Source organism: Haliotis cracherodii, unplaced genomic scaffold (genome assembly GCF_022045235.1).
Source record: "Haliotis cracherodii isolate W230 unplaced genomic scaffold, xgHalCrac1.p SCAF_3, whole genome shotgun sequence".
Lineage (NCBI taxonomy): Eukaryota > Metazoa > Mollusca > Gastropoda > Lepetellida > Haliotidae > Haliotis > Haliotis cracherodii.
Genome location: NW_027266286.1, coordinates 9695266 through 9705126, shown reverse-complemented (window position 1 = coordinate 9705126; position 9861 = coordinate 9695266).

Below are 9861 nucleotides of genomic sequence, written 5' to 3'. Positions count from 1 at the left end.
CCATATGATCATTCTCCACCCAGCAATGACCACTCATGATCACATGATTTATTTGTTTGTTGTTTAACGCTGCACTCGGCAATATTCCAGCTATATAACGGCAGTCTGTAAATAATCGAGTCTGGATCAGACAATCCAGTGATTCATATCATGAGCATCAATCCACACAATCTGGATCGATGACATGTATTAACCAAGTCAGCGAGCCTGACCAGCCGATCCCATTAGTCGCCTTTTACAACAAGCATAGTCACCTGTAACGGCAAGCATGGCTTGCTGAAGACCTATTCTACCCCGGATCTTCACATGACATGATTGTAACCCTGAAGATACACCTCATCTCTCTCAGTTTGCTCAGTTTACTCAAACCAAGCAAGTATGGCAGAGAAGGTTGTCTGATTGACGGGAATAAAAGCTTCCATCAATATAGAAGTTGAGCTCCCTGGCCTCTCAAACAAACTGTGTTTGAAGAACATGTGAAACAGACTCAACCCATTGTTAGTTTTATTGAATCAATATAAATGTTTTGTTTGGGTCTTTTGTTCTTCCCCATGATCATGATGGTATGGTTTTAAGGCTAAAGAATTATTCTTGGTTCTCAGGCACGCCTGCATCATCGTAAAGTCTGCTGCATGTTTGTTTTCTCCATTAAAAAAAATATCCTGAAACTTGAAAACATTGTAGTCCAATATAGCCTAGCATGCAGTTACCTTACAATCGCACTGCTTTAATGCACATCTTGTGTTATGGTCAATAGGAGTTTGTATGCTTGTTTATGTTGGGAGGCCTTTTCCCAGGTTTATTTTGTTTACATACTAGTTTTAACAAGCGAAATAAAAACACCACCACCCACCAGCACTATATTTTCAAAAGTCATTGTTTGAGAACCTATTCTTGTATTTTTTTAAGCTTAAGCCTAACAATGCTGCAAAATGTATTGCTATTGTCCTCCAAAGGATGTCCATATTGTTAACGCTCTGTACTGCAAAGGTGAACAAACTGATCAACAGTGCTTGAAATCCCCGACTATGATACAATACAGAAATGAAGCATGTTTAAGGTGTCCTTGAGTTTATGCTGACACTTCGAGGTTTGAGAGTATTTAGTATTGCAGGAGCCAATGTGAGACTTGTGAAACTGTTTACCTCAACAGCATACCGTGATTTTGTCATCATATCATATTGGTAGCAGTAAATACTGCAGTATGCTACCTACTTTAGTATCAGGTATTTTATACACATTCTATGTGATTTACTGGGGAACTGGGCTTTTATATACTGCTCCTCTTTAGATAGGGATATTTGTCTTTCCTTGATACACAAAGCTGATTCTTAACTGTATACTGGGGGCACAGGTGGCCCAGTTGTCTAAGGTGCCTCGATTCGCTGTGCAGAGTTGCGTCCCTTGGACATGCCAGAAACCTATGATTGTGGGTTCGAATCCTGGTTCTCCCTGATTGTTTCTAGGTCTGTCAGCACCATACCCGTGCTCGTGGGTTTCACTGAAGTGGTAAACGTCTGAAACCTGCATCACCTAGGGCTTTCCTCCCACATTAAGCTGACATGCTGTGATATAACTGGAATAATGTTAAAAGCTGCGTTTAACCCAACTCACTCACTCACTCACTCACTCACTCAACTGTATACTTAAATATATCAGCCATAAATGATTATCCCTATGAAAAGTTGAATAGTATGTGTGCTTGCTACACCAAACTGCCTGGCTGTGTAACAATTCACCTAACCTTCGGTGCCACGATACGAGTATTTGTATCCGTAGGTCATGGATTGATACAAAACGATACAAGTATTCAACAGTGATACAGGGTTATATATTATATATGGGCGACTTTTAAAATGGTATGAAGGTAAATTATATGATGGCTTATTGTTATTCTGTTTGTCTGTATAAGAGGGCTCTATCCATTGTTTCATTTAATTGACTCAAATCAACCAATGTATGTTTTTATCGGGCTGTTCTTCATTTCCAATGCAAATGGCTCTCAACAAGTCTCGTGTTGAGTTTTTGTGTATGTTGCCACGACAATACTCTTGAGGTATGAATGGTGCAACAAGAAGATGTATTTTTATATAATACAAATATTCCTGCCACACTCATTGGCCGAGAAGTGGTCACATGTGAAGTCAGGTAAGATCATTTGTGGTATTGACGTGTGTTACTAAAAATAGAATGGGATTTACCCAGAAGTTGTCCATATTGCTTTTTTTCTGGTCGATAAAGACAGGTGTTGACCTCACATAAAGTCTGTAATAGTGTATCATTACATCTCGTCTTGCTCCTTCACCATCTTTGTTTAATGTTTTAGCCATGTTGTGTGAAAGGATTTGACGTGAAATACAAATAGCGAAAGTTGGTTGGGCATTTTGGCAATTACCTCAACAATACTGATAATGAATCAGATATTTCATTGTTTAAATGAGCTGATGTGAATGCATTTATATAAAATAAATCGGTTTTAGACCAACAATGAAACATTTTTGCATGTCATTTTTATAATTGTTTTGTTAATTGTTTAATCCGTCACTCAGCAACATTCCAGCCTTATGTACGGACCAGACAATCCAGTGATTGATATCTTGATATCATGAGCATCGATCCGAACAATAAGGATCCATGACATGCATCAACCAAGTACAGTGATCCTGACACCAGGTCCTCTAATGACAAGCATGGGTTGCTGAAGACCTATTTTCTGACTCGGATCTTCACAGGTCTGTTGTTTTACCCACAGTATATTGCACAGGCGGTGCACAGGCGGCACAGTCGTCTAAGTCGTCAGGATTCGCTGTGCAGAGTTGTGTCCCTTGGGCACGCCAGAAACCTATGATTGTGGGTTCGAATCCCAGATTGCCCCGATTATGTTAATTATAGACATGATGCCAAAAGTTTATCTAACGAATCAACTCACTTTTCCCTTTCAACAACCAATGAATTTAAAACTTATTTCTAGATATAATGCATCCGTACATTCGTTTGTCTTTCCATTTTCAACTGCCGAGTCGAGTTGAGAAAACGCGCGCGCGTGTGTGTGCGTGCGTGCATGCGTGCGTGCGTGCGTGTGTGTGTTTGTGTGTGTGAACGTCTCAACATGACAACAGTGATAGCAGATAGGTACGTATTCTTTTATTCCAAGTTCTCTCCATTCAGTCAACACTAAGCTACTGTCATTCGTATCGATGATAAAGAATGTAACTGTGCTGAACAATATTACATGCACAGCAAATCAGTGACATTTAAAGATTGGGACGAGGCCGAGGAGATTTTAAAATGTTCATCACCTGCAGAGGACTGGGTAAACATGTTAGACAGTTTAACCAATGGAAGTGGGACAGTGTTAGCTGTGATGTAGTGCGAAAAGCATCTCTTGCAAAATATCGTCAGTCTGCTTACTTAAAAGACATTCTGATCAACTCTTATCCTGGAATTCTCGCAGAGGCTAGTCCTTATGATAGGCGAGGGGGTATTGGACTATCTCGACATGACTCGAACATTGTATTTCAATCGAAATGGAGTGGAGATAATTTATTAGGCAAAATATTAATGGAAGTCAGAGACATTATCATGTCAGAAAATATTTTTGCGTTGTACTGAAGAACACTGAAAAGGCCACCTTTACATGTGGAAATATGTGTTGCGAGCAGCCGATCACCTCAACGAAATAGTTGTGCAATCCCCTCAATGGTTGCAAGACAGAGACCAATGTGTGCTAGATGCGAAGACCAAGTTCCATGACGACGTGGAAGCAACAAAGCGTGTCATCGTCAAGAAAACACGTCCCGAGAAAGTTGTAGCGGATGAGGTGGAAGCTGTTTGTGTGATCCAGTATACTGAATCCTTGATGCCATTGTGTTACAGTTTGGAACCCAGTATCATCATCAAGCGTTTGTGTACTGAATTCTGCTTTGGTTGTATGTTTGACGGAGAAGGAGAACAAGTTCACACTTGTGATTTGTCTGAACAAGACAAAGTCTATCAGTTCTTGAACATGGGCATGCCTGAGGTAAATGATAATCACGTGATTGAAAAGTGGATTTAACTGGTTCGAGACAACCCCTCTTTTACATACGTGTCGACATCCACCATATGTCAATATCAATGTACAGATTATCGTTATGCACAATTTAAGACAGCTAAATGGATTGACGAGTTAAAGACATGTGTTGTAAAAATGCTGCAATTATAAAGAGTGTTTACATGTATAAAATACTCTTCTTATCACTGTCTCATTGTTTTGTGATTATTGCTTATATATTTGTTGATCCATAATGTCTGTACTGACCGAGAAAGACTAAGGAAGCTTAACCATGAGTTCGGGTGTATTCGAGATGCCACCTTATTTCAAATGCCCATTGTATTCAATAAACTGTTATTAAAGAGTTCTGTGTTTCTGTAATGTATTGAGGTATAAACTATTCAATCAGCATACACATACTCGTGTTTTCTAATGACGACGGACTATAAAACATGGAAAACACATTTATTCAAACCATTTTCAGCTGAAGAAGTTGTGAGGGGACGCCTTAAGATGGACGTGGGTAAAAGTCCAGCTATCTGTCCCGAGATATTTTGCAACTAGTGTACAGCCAAACTAAAATGACGAGCAAATTAAAAAGTTAGAAGAATAGAAATACCATGTAGAAGACAAAACAAAGAAAAGTGAATTCAACCCCAGGAAAGCTATATTTCAAGTAAAATCTACGATGCAATCTGTCTTTAAGAGGATCAAGGATCCGATGAAAAGACGTAATGGTATTGGGGAAAAGCATCTGTGGGCATCATAGAGTAGGAGGTACCATGCTCTGCATGTAGAAGTTAATTTGGAGATGCCATGCTCCGACATAAGACAACTGTTCATCTGCCACTACCACAACCAGCACCACCCTAAATAGCAGACACGTCATACTGAGCCCCAGTGTCACAGTAGTCACCATGGAGTCAACATCTTGTCCAGAATGTAGGTAACACTTTTCAAGATAGGATAATAGGATGAGACACAGAAGACAGATGCATCAGGCCCTACACACTCCTCCTCCCCCCATCTCTTCAACAGATACATAATACTGCTACACCATTCATTTTTCTATTCGTCTAATGTGGTCTTGGTCTGGCCACGTGGTTGTGGAAAGACTGTGTTTGTTTGTCAGATACTGAAACGAGGACTCATCAAACCAATACCCAACAACATCATATGGTGTTACACTGAGTGGCAACCTCTTTATAATACTATTAGTAAAACTATACCATATGTGACTTTTATCAAAGGCATTCCTTCCAATCTCGGGATGAACATTTGTTTAATGCCCGGATCAACATCATTGTTTTAGATGACTTGATGTCTGAGACAAAAGATGATAAACCCATATCTCAACTGTTTACAAGTACCTCCCATCACAAAAATGTGATTAATGTTCTGTTATTGCGAAACCTGTTTCCTAGAGGTAAAGAGTCACGTGACATTGCTCTGAACTCTCATGATGTGACTCTATTCAATTCTCAAGTCGATAGACAACAGGTGAACTTATTTGCCAGACTCCTTTATCCTCAAACTTCAGAGTGAGTGATTGAGTTGGGTTTTAACGCCGCTTTTAACAGTATTCCAGTTATATCGCGGGGTGTCAGCTTAATGTTGGAGGAAAGCCCGAAGTAATGCAGGTCTCAAACGTTTACCACATCGTTGAAACCCACGAGCACGGGTATGGTGCTGATAAACCTAGAAACATAATTGGGGCGAACCGGGATTCGAACCCACAATCATAGGTTTCTGGCGTGCCCAAGGGACGCAACTCTGCACAGCGAATCGCGGCGCCTTAGACGACTGGGCCACCCGTGCCCCCCTCTAAATTTAGAAAATTTCATGTCAGTATATAACGAAGCAGTGCAACGCGCTTATGGGAATCAAACTGTAGACCTAAGACCTTACACTAGTGAAAAGGAACGACTACAACCTAATATTTTAACAATGAATCTGAACAAAAAGCAGACAAACCCACCAACACATCCCGATTTGACCCGTAACAACAGTGCTGTAAAAGCGCTGATTCAACCAAGTAGCACCCAGATGTAGGGAAACTCTCACCAACATCACACCACTACATCAACACGTGAGGCAAACGTTCATACAAGCCAGAACTTCAACAGTGATGACATAACAAGCGACTCTTCTGACGACGACACTAGTTCCCACGTCATGGCTACTGCTTGTACCGATTGTGGAGTCTTGAAAGGCAACATGCAAGACCTACAGCATCATATCAGGACGTGGTGCCCCGAGAACAAAAGGAAGTCGTTAAGAAAACGTGCGAGGTATGACGAGGACAGCGACGACGACAATGAAGACGTACCTATCCAGAAAGGAGGCAGAGACCAAACTGCACACAACCCAACTGGAAATGAATGGCAACGTCGGCCCGCAACGCGTGTGGGCTCGTGTGTATAATGTATATCGAGAGGACATGAAACTTAAACGGAAAAAGTATCGACAGCAAGGAAAATCAGAAGTGAGGACTGGTAGGAAACGGAAAATAGCATGGGAAGACACGTTTGTCAATACGTTGAAATCTATCTTCGATTTTACTGCCTATTTCTCAGAGGTACCGTTGTTTCGTTCTATACCAGATAGATTGAGTGACATGGATCCTACCACAGATCAAAGAGTGATCGAAGACAAAATTCAAGTTCTCATGAAGCCAGTCACGAAAGACATGTCGATATGACGGGGAAGAAAGTGACTCTGAATCTGATAATGCTGGTGATGAAATGTTTGTTTATTTGTTTGTTTGTTGTTTAACGCCGCACTCAGCAATATTCCAGCTATATGACTGCGGTCTGTAAAATAATCGAGTCTGGACCAGACAATCCAGTGATGGACATTATGAGCATCGATCCACGCAATTGGGATCGATGACATGTATCAACCAAGTCAGCGAGCTTAACCACCCGATCCCGTTAGTCGCATTTTACGACAAGCATAGTCGCCTTTTACGGCAAGTATGGGTTGCTGAAGACCTATTCTACCCCGGAATCTTCACGGGTCCTGGTGGTGAAATGAGTGACCAAGACTACCAATAGGAGAAAAACATTTCTTTAATTGTTGGACGTTGTTAGTCTTTATTAGTTGTGACTGACACACTGTTCGCTCAAACTTTTGTGACAACTCATGTCATCAACCAACTTTAAAACATATTAGTTTTAAAACGTGCTTTGAATAAAACTACTTTTATCATGGAACACACATTTGTTTGTTTGTTATGTATATCTTTCCATTCGCATGTTATATTAAAAAATATAGAGATTTGTAAATGTGTGAAATAGTATGCCGCAGGGCTATTTAGAAACGAAAATTTATAAAATGGTGAAACATTTTTTTCAAAACGGCTGACCCCCAACGAGACAAGTCTGCGTGCTTGGCGGGTCACCACTTCAGTCTGGATAGAATGTGTTTCAGATAAACTATTCAGAGAGAAATTCAACTCCCTCGGCCGTTCAACATAAAGAGAAAACTTGGAATTTTGGAAAAACTAGTCAGGTCGACATTCCAATTCATTCAAGCTAAGTGAATAGTTTACATCGAAACAATTTTCAAAATGATAAAACATTTTTCAACACAGATGACCCAAATCGTGAACAAGTCTCCCAAAGCAGCAGCCAATATTCAGGATAAGGAGTACGTGAGGTATTGTTCCCATCTAGGACAGTCAGTACAACGAGTGTCCCACTATTCATACAGCCGGATGTGGGCCCACATTATTTTCAGATTACACACTAACGTATTATATCTAAACAGGGAACTGTAACTTAAACATGGGTTACCGTAAGGGGGACGGTTATTTCTATAAGACCATTTACGGTGGTATATCAGCGTATAGGGTTGAGGTGGGTAAAAGTTCTGAAGATCGTGTTGAATAAGGGATACATTTCGTGAATTTCAACAGCATTTGGAAAACACTATCAGTGAGATTATGACTTCATATAATGTTTGCCAACTACTTGAATCATTTATGTTTTCATTGAAAACTATTTTAATGGTTAACCTTCATGAAGTGTATGAAACAATATTCTGAAACTGTTCATGTATCTTTAAGGAAAACTTGAGCTTAAAATAATCAGTATTTTAATATTTCATTTCAACCACGCTTTTAAAACATACATACTTTCATTTGTCATATTTTCGATGAATAATATGTCATGTGAACTAGATATGATTTAAGAAGGACGTGTATGGTCGGGTTCAGGGTTTAGATAGGGTACGATATGAGCGAAAGAGATTTTTCAGAGTTGGAAATTAAGATTAAGATTAAATTAAGACTTTTTACAACGAAATATATCACGGTGTGAATAAAGCAAGGATATTTTTTTTAAAAAGTTTTTATAAAACTATACTATTTTTAATCATTTATTCGTGTGAAAATGATCGATGGTATTGGTTTTGGTTTTGTCCATCCAAAATGGAAAGGTACGTCTGTATTTTGTAAGCAAAAACAAAATATATATATTTCCTGGCAGTCGACGGTGATGATCAAATAGTGAATGGATACATTCCTGTCTTTGTCTCGATGACGATGAGAAACCACGCTTCTGTATTTATTCGTGCTAGGGTTTCAGCATTTAAAGAATTTATTTTTTCAAAATCTCGTGAAGAACGTATGAACGTCAAAATGTGTCCTTCATACACTAATGAACTTCAGTTTCGCGGTCATGTGACCGACCTCTCGTCCAATGGGAAAGCCGTATATCATGTAAACCTCACATTAAAAAAATATTTTAAGTTGTCAAATGGTTTGAACTTATGCATTTGAAAACAATATGTCCAATGGCATCTGAGCTGAAGAGACTGACGCAAAGGTTGGGGTTTTCATTAGAATTATCTGCTGCTTTGACATTATTTGAAATTATATTTAGTCGCTGATCATAGATTTTTCAAAAGCAAACAACATTACTTTTTGCATTTTCCTCCTCCAAGAAGAAAGCCAGGACAATCTCCCCATATCACTTTCGATCAAAGACCATCATTTGTCGGAGATTGTCTTTGATCGAAAGTGATATGGGGAGATTGTCCTGGGTTTCTTCTTGGAGGAGGAAAATGCAAAAAGTAATTAACCTTCATGGAATTCAGAGTGCGAAAAATGAGCATGCTTTTGATTTCTATTGGGTGGGTGGAAAGATTATTTAAATGAATAGTTTGTACAGAAATATGCCCAAAATGAATAGCATGTTGGCAGTAGTGGAAAAAAATGAATAGTTCGTTTTGTGAAAAAATACACAAACGTAAAACAATTGTGTTTATAGTAAACATGAATACATTGTTTAATGGTGCTCAGTAAATAAATAGTTTGTTTGAAAAAGCTCGTTCTAAACCCTACCCTAAAATCAAATGGATGCTCCCTAACCGAAGCCTGCCAAATTAAATCATTAAATCTGATGAGTGTTCAGATGTATCAGCTTCTGGACTACTGGTTCCCGAAAAGTAGTATTTCATCTTGTGCAGAAAGCATGTTCAATGAGTATGGGTACACGGAGTTGGAGTCTCAAGAGTTGGATGCAAAATGTCTAATTGGGAATCGTGTTACGAGAGTAATGGCAAATGCTATTTGGATACACGTATAAAACGAAGCTGACTGATGTTTTATCTTTACTCAAACGTATAAAAGTCAGAACGAAATGCAAACATAAGCTACTCATGTTGTTACTGTAATTAAACAATACATCACGTGATTTACCAAGGGTCCGGGTAGACCAGTGGCATAAAACCTAACGAGGGACGCATACATCCTCTTGTTCGTGGTGGGTGTAAGGGACTAATTCGCTCGTTGAAAAAAATATTCCCATCCAAGGCACACACGG